The sequence below is a fragment of the Aquarana catesbeiana genome, linkage group LG06 (genome assembly GCF_042186555.1).
Source record: "Aquarana catesbeiana isolate 2022-GZ linkage group LG06, ASM4218655v1, whole genome shotgun sequence".
Taxonomy (NCBI): domain Eukaryota; kingdom Metazoa; phylum Chordata; class Amphibia; order Anura; family Ranidae; genus Aquarana; species Aquarana catesbeiana.
This window is the reverse complement of record NC_133329.1, coordinates 368,650,074-368,660,771: the sequence shown is the minus strand read 5'-3', so window position 1 is coordinate 368,660,771 and position 10,698 is coordinate 368,650,074.

Genomic DNA, 10,698 nt, shown 5'->3' with positions numbered 1-10,698 from the left:
TGTATATAAAATGCACTTTTTATCTCTCAAAAAGTGTTTCCCAGTGCTAAACCTTTTTTTAAAATTCTAAATGACTGCATTTGTAAATTTTAACAGCCAGTATAAAGTAATAGTATTGGTAAAAAAAGCCCTTGTGGATTTAACCTTTTTTTTTTTATTTGATTAATTCTCCTTTTAAGAGGGTGTGGCAGGGGGCGTGTCCTATGCCTACATACGTTTGGTAGTAGGTGTCCCTCATTCCCATCTCAAAATGTTGGGAGGTATGTTCATGTAGCATTTACTTTCTTAAATCCACCTGCCCCTAGCTCCAGCATGCAGGCAGAAGGATGTGCTTAGCTGAGTAAACACCTCCTCCCTTCCTCCAGTTGAAAGAAAAAATGCCCACGAAGATTCCTGGGATATATGACATCATTTTGGCCTAGGCCAGATTTCGGGAAGCAACTGAAGAAATGTTAAAAACAAGTATCTAAAGGGATGGCTGGGATGAGTTCTTTCATATAAAGCTCTTGAAGGACAATCTTAGGTCCTTTGACTGTAGACCACTTCCAACAAACTTGAAGCATAGACCAGCAGACAGACTTAGTGGTGATGTCACTGGGTTTCAAGACAGATATTTCTTAAAAGCAAAATTATTTGTTTTAAAAAATATTAATGCATGGTGATCAAGGGGACGGAGGGGCAATGGAAGTCATTATATGCATATATATTACACTTCAGCTTAAGGTCTGCCTGGGGAATCTTGTAAAAATTCAAGAACACCACTGAACCACCAATGCCTTGGAACCACAATTTTCTTCCTACTTTAATTTGTACCGTGTTAAAATACAGTAACTTCCAGCCCCAAGCATCCACTACCACTCTGCATAAAAGGACATGGATAGAAAATCCTTAAAAATATAAAGGTCACAAGTCTAGCTGAAGCCCAATCAGAGTGGCCCTCTGTGCAGTTACCCAGTTCATCTCCCCAGATGCCAGCCCACATCTCCCTGACCCTATATACCGATAGACTAATTTTCATTATTTACGCTTGTTCTAAATTGTTTAATCCTTACATACAGTATCTCACAAAAGTGAGTACACCCCTCACATTTTTGTAAATATTTTATTATATCTTTTCATGTGACAACACTGAAGAAATGACACTTTGCTACAATGTAAAGTAGTGAGTGTACAGCTTGTATAACAGTGTAAATTTGCTGTGCCCTCAAATAATTAAACACACAGCCATTAATGTCTAAACCGCTGGCAACAAAAGTGAGCACACCCCTAAGTGAAAACGTTCAAATTGGGCCCAAAGTATCAATATTTTGTGTGGCCACCATTATTTTCCAGCACTGCCTTAACCCTCTTGGGCATGGAGTTCACCAGAGCTTCACAGGTTGCCACTGGAGTCCTCTTCCACTCCTCCATGACATCACGGAGCTGGTGGATGTTAGAGACCTTGCGCTCCTCCACCTTCTATTTGAGGATGCCCCACAGATGCTCAATAGGGTTTAGGTCTGGAGACATGCTTGGCCCGTCCATCACCTTTACCCTCAGCTTCTTTAGCAAGGCAGTGGTCGTCTTGGAGGTGTGTTTGGGGTCATTATCATGATGGAATACTGCCCTGCGGCCCAGTCTCCGAAGGGAGGGAATCATGCTCGGCTTCAATATGTCACAGTACATGTTGGCATTCATGGTTCCCTCAATGAACTGTAGCTCCCCAGTGCCGGCAGCACTCATGCAGTTCCAGACCATGACACTCCCACCACCATGCTTGACTGTAGGCAAGATACACTTGTCTTTGTACTCCTCCCCTGGTTGCTGCCACACACGCTTGCACCATCTGAACCAAATACATTTATCCTGGTCTCATCAGACCACAGTACATGGTTCCAGTAATCCATGTCCTTAGTCTGCTTGTCTTCAGCAAACTGCAGACTTTCTTGTGCATCATCTTTAGAAGAGGCTTCCTTCTGGGAGGACAGCCATGCAGACCAATTTGATGCAGTGTGCGGCGTATGATCTGAGCATTGACAGGCTGACCCCCCACCCCTTCAACCTCTGCAGCAATGCTGGAAGCACTCATACGTCTATTTCTCAAAGACAACCTCTGGATATGATACTGAGCACATGCACTCAACTTCTTTGGTTGACCATGGCGAGGCCTGTTCTGAGTGGAACCTGTCCTGTTAAACCGCTGTATGGTCTTGGCCACCGTGTTGCAGCTCAGTTTCAGGGTCTTGGCAATCTTCTTATAGCATAGGCCATCTTTATGTAGAGCAACAATTCTTTTTTTCAAATCCTCAGAGAGTTCTTTGCCATGAGGTGCCACGTTGACTTCCAGTGACCAATACGAGAGAGTGAGAGCGATAACACCAAATTTAACACACCTGCTCCCCCTTCATACCTGAGACCTTTGATAGGGTTGAAATAATAACTTAGAGTTCCACTGTAATTGTGTACGTATCAATTGTTCTATTTAAATTGTTTGTGCTCCTTTCTTACCTGTGTACGTATCAATTGTTCTATTTAAATTGTTTGTGCTTTTCTCTTCTGTGTACGTATCAATCTGTATCTAGATGGAATTTGGAACTGCTGAATAATCATTACATGTTCGCTGATGAGAAACTCTTTGTACCTTAACCTCATTTGGTAATGCCGATAAGATTACTGCTTGTATAATTGCCTATAAAAGGCCTTTGAAAGAGTAAAAAGGCAGCAGTCCTTTATGCTGAGAACTGTGATACAGACATACCTGACTCCGTGTCATCTTTCTTATAGAAGCAATAATTTGGCAAAGCAATATAAACTTAAGCAACTTGTTTAAAAGTTGAATCTAACATTTTGGCGCCCGAAGAACAGGGACCCACCAAGTTGCTACAAGAGGTGGCTGAGCTACGCTGACGGAACGAAAGGACAGGCATTCCGGGAACCACAGATCAAAAAACCTGGCCAGGTAAGAAAAAGCTTTATTTTTCTTATATTCTGTGCTCCCCTGATTTGTGCCTATCCGTTCTGTCAGTTACGGTTCTCCTGGTTTTAAAACACCAGCCTCTGTAGTGGTGAGTCTAGAATTACTGCATATTTTAGTTTATATTGCTGGAATTATTTGTTTGTTTTGTTGTCTGTGTCTGTCTTGTTGAGAAAGTGAATGAGCCTTGTCAAGGATGGTATGAGTTAGAAGGGGATTGCCGAACTAAGCAATGGAATGCGCCTTACCTCACATGATTGGGAACTTGAGGGCTTGTGAGCTTGGGGGTCTGACGCTTATGCTTAACCTCACATCTAACTCATAAACCATAGACGGGTTGAGAGTATAAGCCCTGTCTGCTCCATAAAGCAGGGATAAGAGTGTATGAGAGGGATTCCCAGATACGGGGAGGGAATAAGATCTCCAAAAGTCCGGAGATCTAGTCGGATACCTGGTCACTTAAAGGAATGCTTGTATATGTTGTAGCCGCATTTTTGTATATGTTGTAGCCGCATTCTGGTTTGTTATTGGGCTAGCATATAAAGTAATTATTTGTTATTGGGCTAGCATATAAAGTAATTCGATTTCAGAAATCTCATTCAGGGTTTCTAGTATTCTAGCACCCTAGGAGGAAGGCAACGAGGAACTAGTGTAACTTAGCTGGTTTGTTATTGGGCTAGCATATAAAGTAATTATTCATTCTTGTATATGTTGTAGCCGCATTATATTGTACACTAAGTGTCCCACACGCTACCTAGGCAGGACTGTTAGAATGGGCCAGAGGAACACAAAACCCCATCAGGGAATTGTGGCGCACTATACGGTGCCACAGATAATTAAGAACATTTATGGGAAAACCGAAGCACAGGACTTAAAGGATGTCCTTCGTAAATTTAAGGTGAAAGGAGCAGCGGGCTTAGACCCGGATGTATGGAGTGAAATAAAAAGGGACAGACAAGGAGAGGTGTTAGAGAAGCAATGGATGCGTCAGGTTCAATGCTTAATTAAGGTCTCAAATAGAGCGAAAGAAGAGGGGTGGAAGTATAATCCAGATTGTGATGGTTGGGATATGAAAGATAGAAGAACAAAAAATGTCGAGGCTCCCAGCTCAGCCATCCCACCCCCATACACTGACGTAGAACGCAAACCACACAAGATATATCCGGTACTTGAGGGGAGAGGATGGGTTTGTCAGGATTGTGGAGCACAAAACCCAGAATGGGCAGTAGAATGTGTGCATTGTGGGGCACAAAAACCTCATCCAGAAACTGTAGCTCCCGTACGCACTGATACACGCATTGTTCAGGTAAACAATCCAGAATTTGGACAAGCAGCCCATCCAAATGCCCCACCTACTGTCACTCGTAGAATGCAAATAAGGACTTGGGCACCATGGTCGGCAGACACCCTTATGGCATTAATACAGAGCGCCCCAGACCCGGTAGCAAAGCCAGCTGCTTTTTGTAGATTTGTGACACAGTTAATGAATACACATGAAGCGACCTGGCAGGATGGGGAGGATCTATGCAGACACAAAATGACTCTGACCCTGTTTAACCAGTTTATGACAGAAATAGGTCCACACAGACCTGCAGGACAAGTTGATGGGGAGGGCAACCTGGAGGCAGGACATGTCAGACATATAGACTCAAGGGCCCCTTTTATTCCTAGATTAGAAGCTTTTTGTCAGGCAAAACAACAGGAGAGGGGGTCCATATCACCCATGAAGCAAATGCCAGGACAGACTGTATCGGAATTTTACTTATCTATGGAAAGTATGATGGCAGATGAGGGATTGGACTTGGCCCTGCCAGTCACAATCCGAGCCTTCAATAGACAATTTATGGAGGGATTAATTCCACAGATAAGTGAGAGACTGAAAGCCTGCACACCAGAGTGGAGGGCAACTAGAGATAGAGGGACGTTGTTACAAAAAGCGCAAGGCATAGAGGCGGACTTAGCAGAAACCAAAGGGAGGAAATCTCATGCTATCAACGCACTCGGGGGTCCCCAAGAACAAGGTAGAGGTTCCTTTCGCAAACCCCTTACCTGTCACTACTGTAACAAGATTGGTCACATCAGACGCAACTGTAGGAAAAGAATAAGGGATGAAGGAGAGGAAGGTGTTGATTCTCCAGTTAATCAGAGAAGGAACCAGCCCAGGGACAACAAAAATAGTCATATCAGGCAGCAGGGAGATGGTCCACGAGCATGACTCACCCCGGTTTTAGAAAAATCCAAAACAACAATGCTTAAGACAAATATAACGGTTGGTAATAAGAAAATCTCTTGTTTAGTCGATACAGGAGCTTCACGCTCGTTACTTTCTGACTCTGAACTACTCCCTGGCCAAAAATCACCTGACACTTTACTAATAACTGGATATGATGGCATTTTAGCCGACGCCCCGCTTACAAAACCTCTGAAAGTTAAAGTAGGAAACACATGTTCCTTTCACGCTTTCTGGTATCCAGAGGAGCCCCCACTAATTTGTTAGGAGCTGACATTTTGCAGAAAATAGGAGCTAACATTACCTATCACCCAGATGGCACTGTCACCTTAGCTATAGGGGATAATCAAGAACACATGGAGATGTGTAACCTGATACAATACCTAGAGGAGGAATCGGAATTGTCCGGCCCACCTCCTTCAGACTTAGATCAGATTTTATCGTCCCTTCCAGGAGAACTATGGGAGAAACATCCAGCTGATGTTGGACTTTTGCCCATACCTCCGGTTACCCTACAGCTGATTCCAGGAGCAGTGCTTCCCCAACAAAAGCAGTATCCACTTAGTGCACCCCAAGAGACGGCCATAGAAATGCAGGTCCAATCCTTCTTAAAAAGTGGAGTTCTAAAAGAGGTAAAATCACCGGCAAACACTCCCTTGTACCCGGTTAAAAAGAAATCAGTAGCCGGTAGTCCGGTTAAGTATAGAATGGTCCAAGACCTTAGAGCGGTCAACAAAATACTAGCCCCGATGACACCTTTAGTACCCAATCCACATACATTACTGTCACAAATACCATCAACCAGTATGTACTTTACGGTTATAGATTTAGCGAATGCTTTCTTTTCCGTCCCGCTTGCTGAAGAATGCCAACTTTGGTTCGCATTTTCAATCAAAAATCGGCAACTAACCTGGACACGCCTACCTCAGGGTATGGCGCATTCACCTACCTTGTATTCGCAAGCATTGCAAACGGTGTTGGGAGAATGGGTACCACCAGATTCCTGTGTATTGTTACAATATGTGGATGATTTATTGTTATGCTGCCCTGAGAAGGAAACTTGTTTGGCCACCACCCTTAATTTGTTGCGATTTTTGGCAGAAAAAGGTTGCAAGGTTAATAAAAAAAAGTTACAAGTGTGTCAGGAAAAAGTTATCTTTTTGGGACATTGTATATCACAGGGTACGAGACATCTCACTGAGGAGAGGGTTCAAGTGATAAAGGGAATGTTACCCCCACGGAATTTCAAACAATTGCGTATGTTTTTAGGTATCGTGTCATATTGTAGACAGTGGATACCACATGCTAGCGCTTTGATGCAGCCATTATACGATTGTTTGAAAATTGTACCGTATATGCTTACAGAAGTAGCTTATGAGTCGTTTATCACTTTGAAAAAGTTGTTGATTTCTGCCCCGGCTATTGGTATACCAGATTACACCAAGATATTTAATCTGTACATTGCTGAGATCACTGGACATGCCACAGGTGTTCTGACACAGGCACATGTAAAACAAAGACCAGTCGCTTACTTTTCAGCAGCATTAGATCCAGTATCTAGAGGTTCACCGTCCTGTGTATGGGCGGTAGCTGCAGTGTCAATTATCATAGATAAGTCATCAGAGATTGTTCTAGACAATCCAGTCGTAGTGCATACCACACATGACATACATGCAATCTTGTCTCAGGTACAGCCCAAACACATTTCAATGGCTAGGCAATTAAGGTTACAGTGTACTTTACTCTTACCTCCAAATGTTACTTTTCAGCGCTGTACAACCTTAAATTTGGCCACCTTTTTGCCTCTTCAGTCACCAGATTTGGCAAGGGGGAATGGTAGTACTAATAGTACTAGTGAGAAAAGAAATGAGGACACTGACACTCTTTTGTTTAAAGAAGTAGATCAGCATGATTGTTTTCAGCTCATGGAACAGGAGACAATGGGATTCCCACATGTTACAGATACACCGATTTTAAATGCTGAGCACACTTTGTACATAGATGGCAGTAGGTTTGCTGATGACAAGGGTAAATATCACACAGGGTATGCTGTAGTGACTGATACGCAGGTAATTGAAGCACAGGCCTTACCAGCCCACATGTCAGCACAGGAAGCAGAATTAAAAGCTTTAGAACAAGCCCTAGAATACTTAAAAGAACGAGAAGGGAATATTTACACTGACTCTGCCTACGCTTATGGTGTAGCGCACGATTATGGCCACATATGGAGGGCTAGAGGTTATCTGACAGCAGCAGGTACACCTGTAAAACATGGAGAAGGGATTAAGAGAGTCCTGAACAATCTTCAAAAGGTTAAACGAGTGGCCATCATGAAGATAGCGGCACACACGAGCGCAAAAACAATTGAGGCAAAAGGAAATGCATTTGCAGATTTGACTGCAAAACAGGCAGCTCTAGGGGAAGGAAGCCCTGAGACCTTAGCAGCGGTAGAGGTGAGTATCCCAGAACCAATATGGCAGCAGCTGAGTAAATTACAGGAGCAAGCAGGGGAGAGTGAGAAAGATAAGTGGGTCAGAATGGGAGCAGCACCAGACCTTGACAATGTATGGAGGGAAGGAGGCAAAATATGCCTGCCTGCCTCTCTGTACCCAGAAATGGCAGCGGCAGTTCACCTACCCACACACGTCAGTTCCAATTCCATGTATAGGATTGTGAACCAAGGATGGCTCGCCCCTGGATTCAGTAGCACTGCAAGAAACTACTGTGCAGCCTGCCAAATCTGTCTCCTGAATAACCCAGGACAGAGAGTAAAAACCCCACGTAAACACCAGGTCCGGGCCCAATACCCCTTCCAGAGACTGCAAATTGATTACATACAAATGCCTAAGAGCGGCCCCTTTGAATTTGTCCTCGTGTGTATCGATTTATTCTCAGGTTGGCCCGAAAGTTATCCAGTAAAATCGGCTACAGCTAAAGCCACAGCCAAGAAACTGATCACTGAGTTAATACCTAGGTTTGGTCTTCCTGAAACCATAGAATCAGATAGGGGGACACACTTTACAGGAGAAATCATGCAGAATGTGATGACCATGTTAGGGGTTCAACAAAGTTTTCACACCCCTTACCACCCACAGAGTTCAGGATCAGTGGAGAGAGTAAATGGGACAATAAAGTTAAAAATACAAAAAGCCATGCAAGAGTTAAACAAGCCTTGGCCAGAATGCCTGCCTCTGGCTTTATTCTCTATAAGGTACACTCCAACAGGAAAAACAGGATTATCCCCATACGAAATACTTTTTGGGAATGCACCTAGATTAGGTTTATACTTTCCACAGAGTATGCAATTGCAATGTGATAGTTTGACTGCATATGTGATACAATTACAACAACGTCTAACTAACATCCACAAAAGTGTGTATTCTTCTCTTCCAGACCCTAATTCAATAACAGGTACACATACGCTGCTACCAGGGGATTATGTATATGTAAAGAAACACACCAGAAAGACATTGGAGCCAAGGTTTGAAGGTCCTTACCAAGTACTCTTGACCACAGCCACCTCAGTAAAGCTGGAAGGAAAACCTACCTGGATACACACATCACATTGCAAGAAACAACCCGAGAAAACAACATGATGAAATATCTACTTACATATTTTTTGTTAAAGATTGTTGTTTTACAAATATATGCATGGACTCCTGGTATTAATGTACTTGAAGTAGAGGAAACAACAACTTTCGAATGGGCTATAGATGATCCTAAAGTAGCAAATGATTATTGACAAAGGTAGACTAGTACATCTTTCCTCACAGATACAACAGGATACTGCACCACATTGGTGGGATATATTTAGTGGAATGTCTTCTACAGCAACCAATACCTTTCACTGGTTGTTAAGTCCAATGGTAATTATTATTCTAATATTAATATCACTTACAATCACAAATATATGTGTATACAGGAAAATAAATAGGAAAATTAGGAGAATAGACAGGGCATACCGATAAATGTGTATTGACATCACCCTACTCCTATAAAACTCCTCTTCTTGAATTTTAAGATGTTGGTAATACCTAGGGGGATGGGTTCTACCCCTCTGACAACTCGCGGTCAGGGAAAGGACTCTGGGGAAAAACTGACTAGAACTTATTCATGAGGACCCAGGGGGAGGGAGAGGATGATGTCAAAGGAGGAAATTGATAGGGTTGAAATAATGACTTAGAGTTCCACTGTAATTGTGTACGTATCAATTGTTCTATTTAAATTGTTTGTGCTCCTTTCTTACCTGTGTACGTATCAATTGTTCTATTTAAATTGTTTGTGCTCCTTTCTTACCTATGTACGTATCAATTGTTCTATTTAAATTGTTTGTGCTTTTCTCTTCTGTGTACGTATCAATCTGTATCTAGATGGAATTTGGAACTGCTGAATAATCATTACATGTTCGCTGATGAGAAACTCTTTGTACCTTAACCTCATTTGGTAATGCCGATAAGATTACTGCTTGTATAATTGCCTATAAAAGGCCTTTGAAAGAGTAAAAAGGCAGCAGTCCTTTATGCTGAGAACTGTGATACAGACATACCTGACTCCGTGTCATCTTTCTTATAGAAGCAATAATTTGGCAAAGCAATATAAACTTAAGCAACTTGTTTAAAAGTTGAATCTAACACCTTGTATCACTAACGAGTCGCATGACACCGGGGAGGAAAAATGGCTAATTGGGCCCAATTTGGACATTTTCACTTAGGGGTGTACTCACTTTTGTTGCCAGCGGTTTAGACATTAATGGCTGTGTGTTGAGTTATTTTGAGGGGACAGCAAATTTACACTGTTATACAAGCTGTACACTCACTACTTTACATTGTAGAAAAGTATCATTTCTTCAGTCACATGAAAAGATATAATAAAATATTTACAAAAATGTGAGGAGTGTACTCACTTTTGTGAGATACTGTATATGTACAACAGTTTTTACCTTGAATTTAAATTGGATAGATGTGTGCGTGCATATGACAAACAGAGAAACAAATATCAATTAACAGCATATTATTCACAATGATGATGGTTATTATTAACCATTACATATTTTGTCATTAAAAAATACCTCCGCTTATATTTATTTTATTTTGATGTAGGACAGAATGTTCATCTTTTATTTTTTGTACTATGGGGGCCTCTAGTGGGCAGCTATAAGTTTACACAGCATTATCAGGTCTCTCTTTAGAAGAATTTCATTCCTCTATTTTGTTTCATAAAACATTTCCTAGTGTCTGTGAAAAGATTCCAAAACACAGGATGTTTCAAAAGTTCATCAATATGTATGCAAAAATGGCATTGTCTGTATCATTCACATCTTATCACCTTTTTTAAAACAAAACAGTGAGTTTTTGTTTTAAAAGGGCAGGGCCCTCTTAAAGTGGTTGTAAACCCTGTACTACCACTTTTACCTACAGGTAAGCCTATAATAAGGCTTATAAATATATATATATATACGCTGCGCTAAAAGGCATGTATAAGAAGTGCACAGTAAATAATTGATCTCAAATTAAAT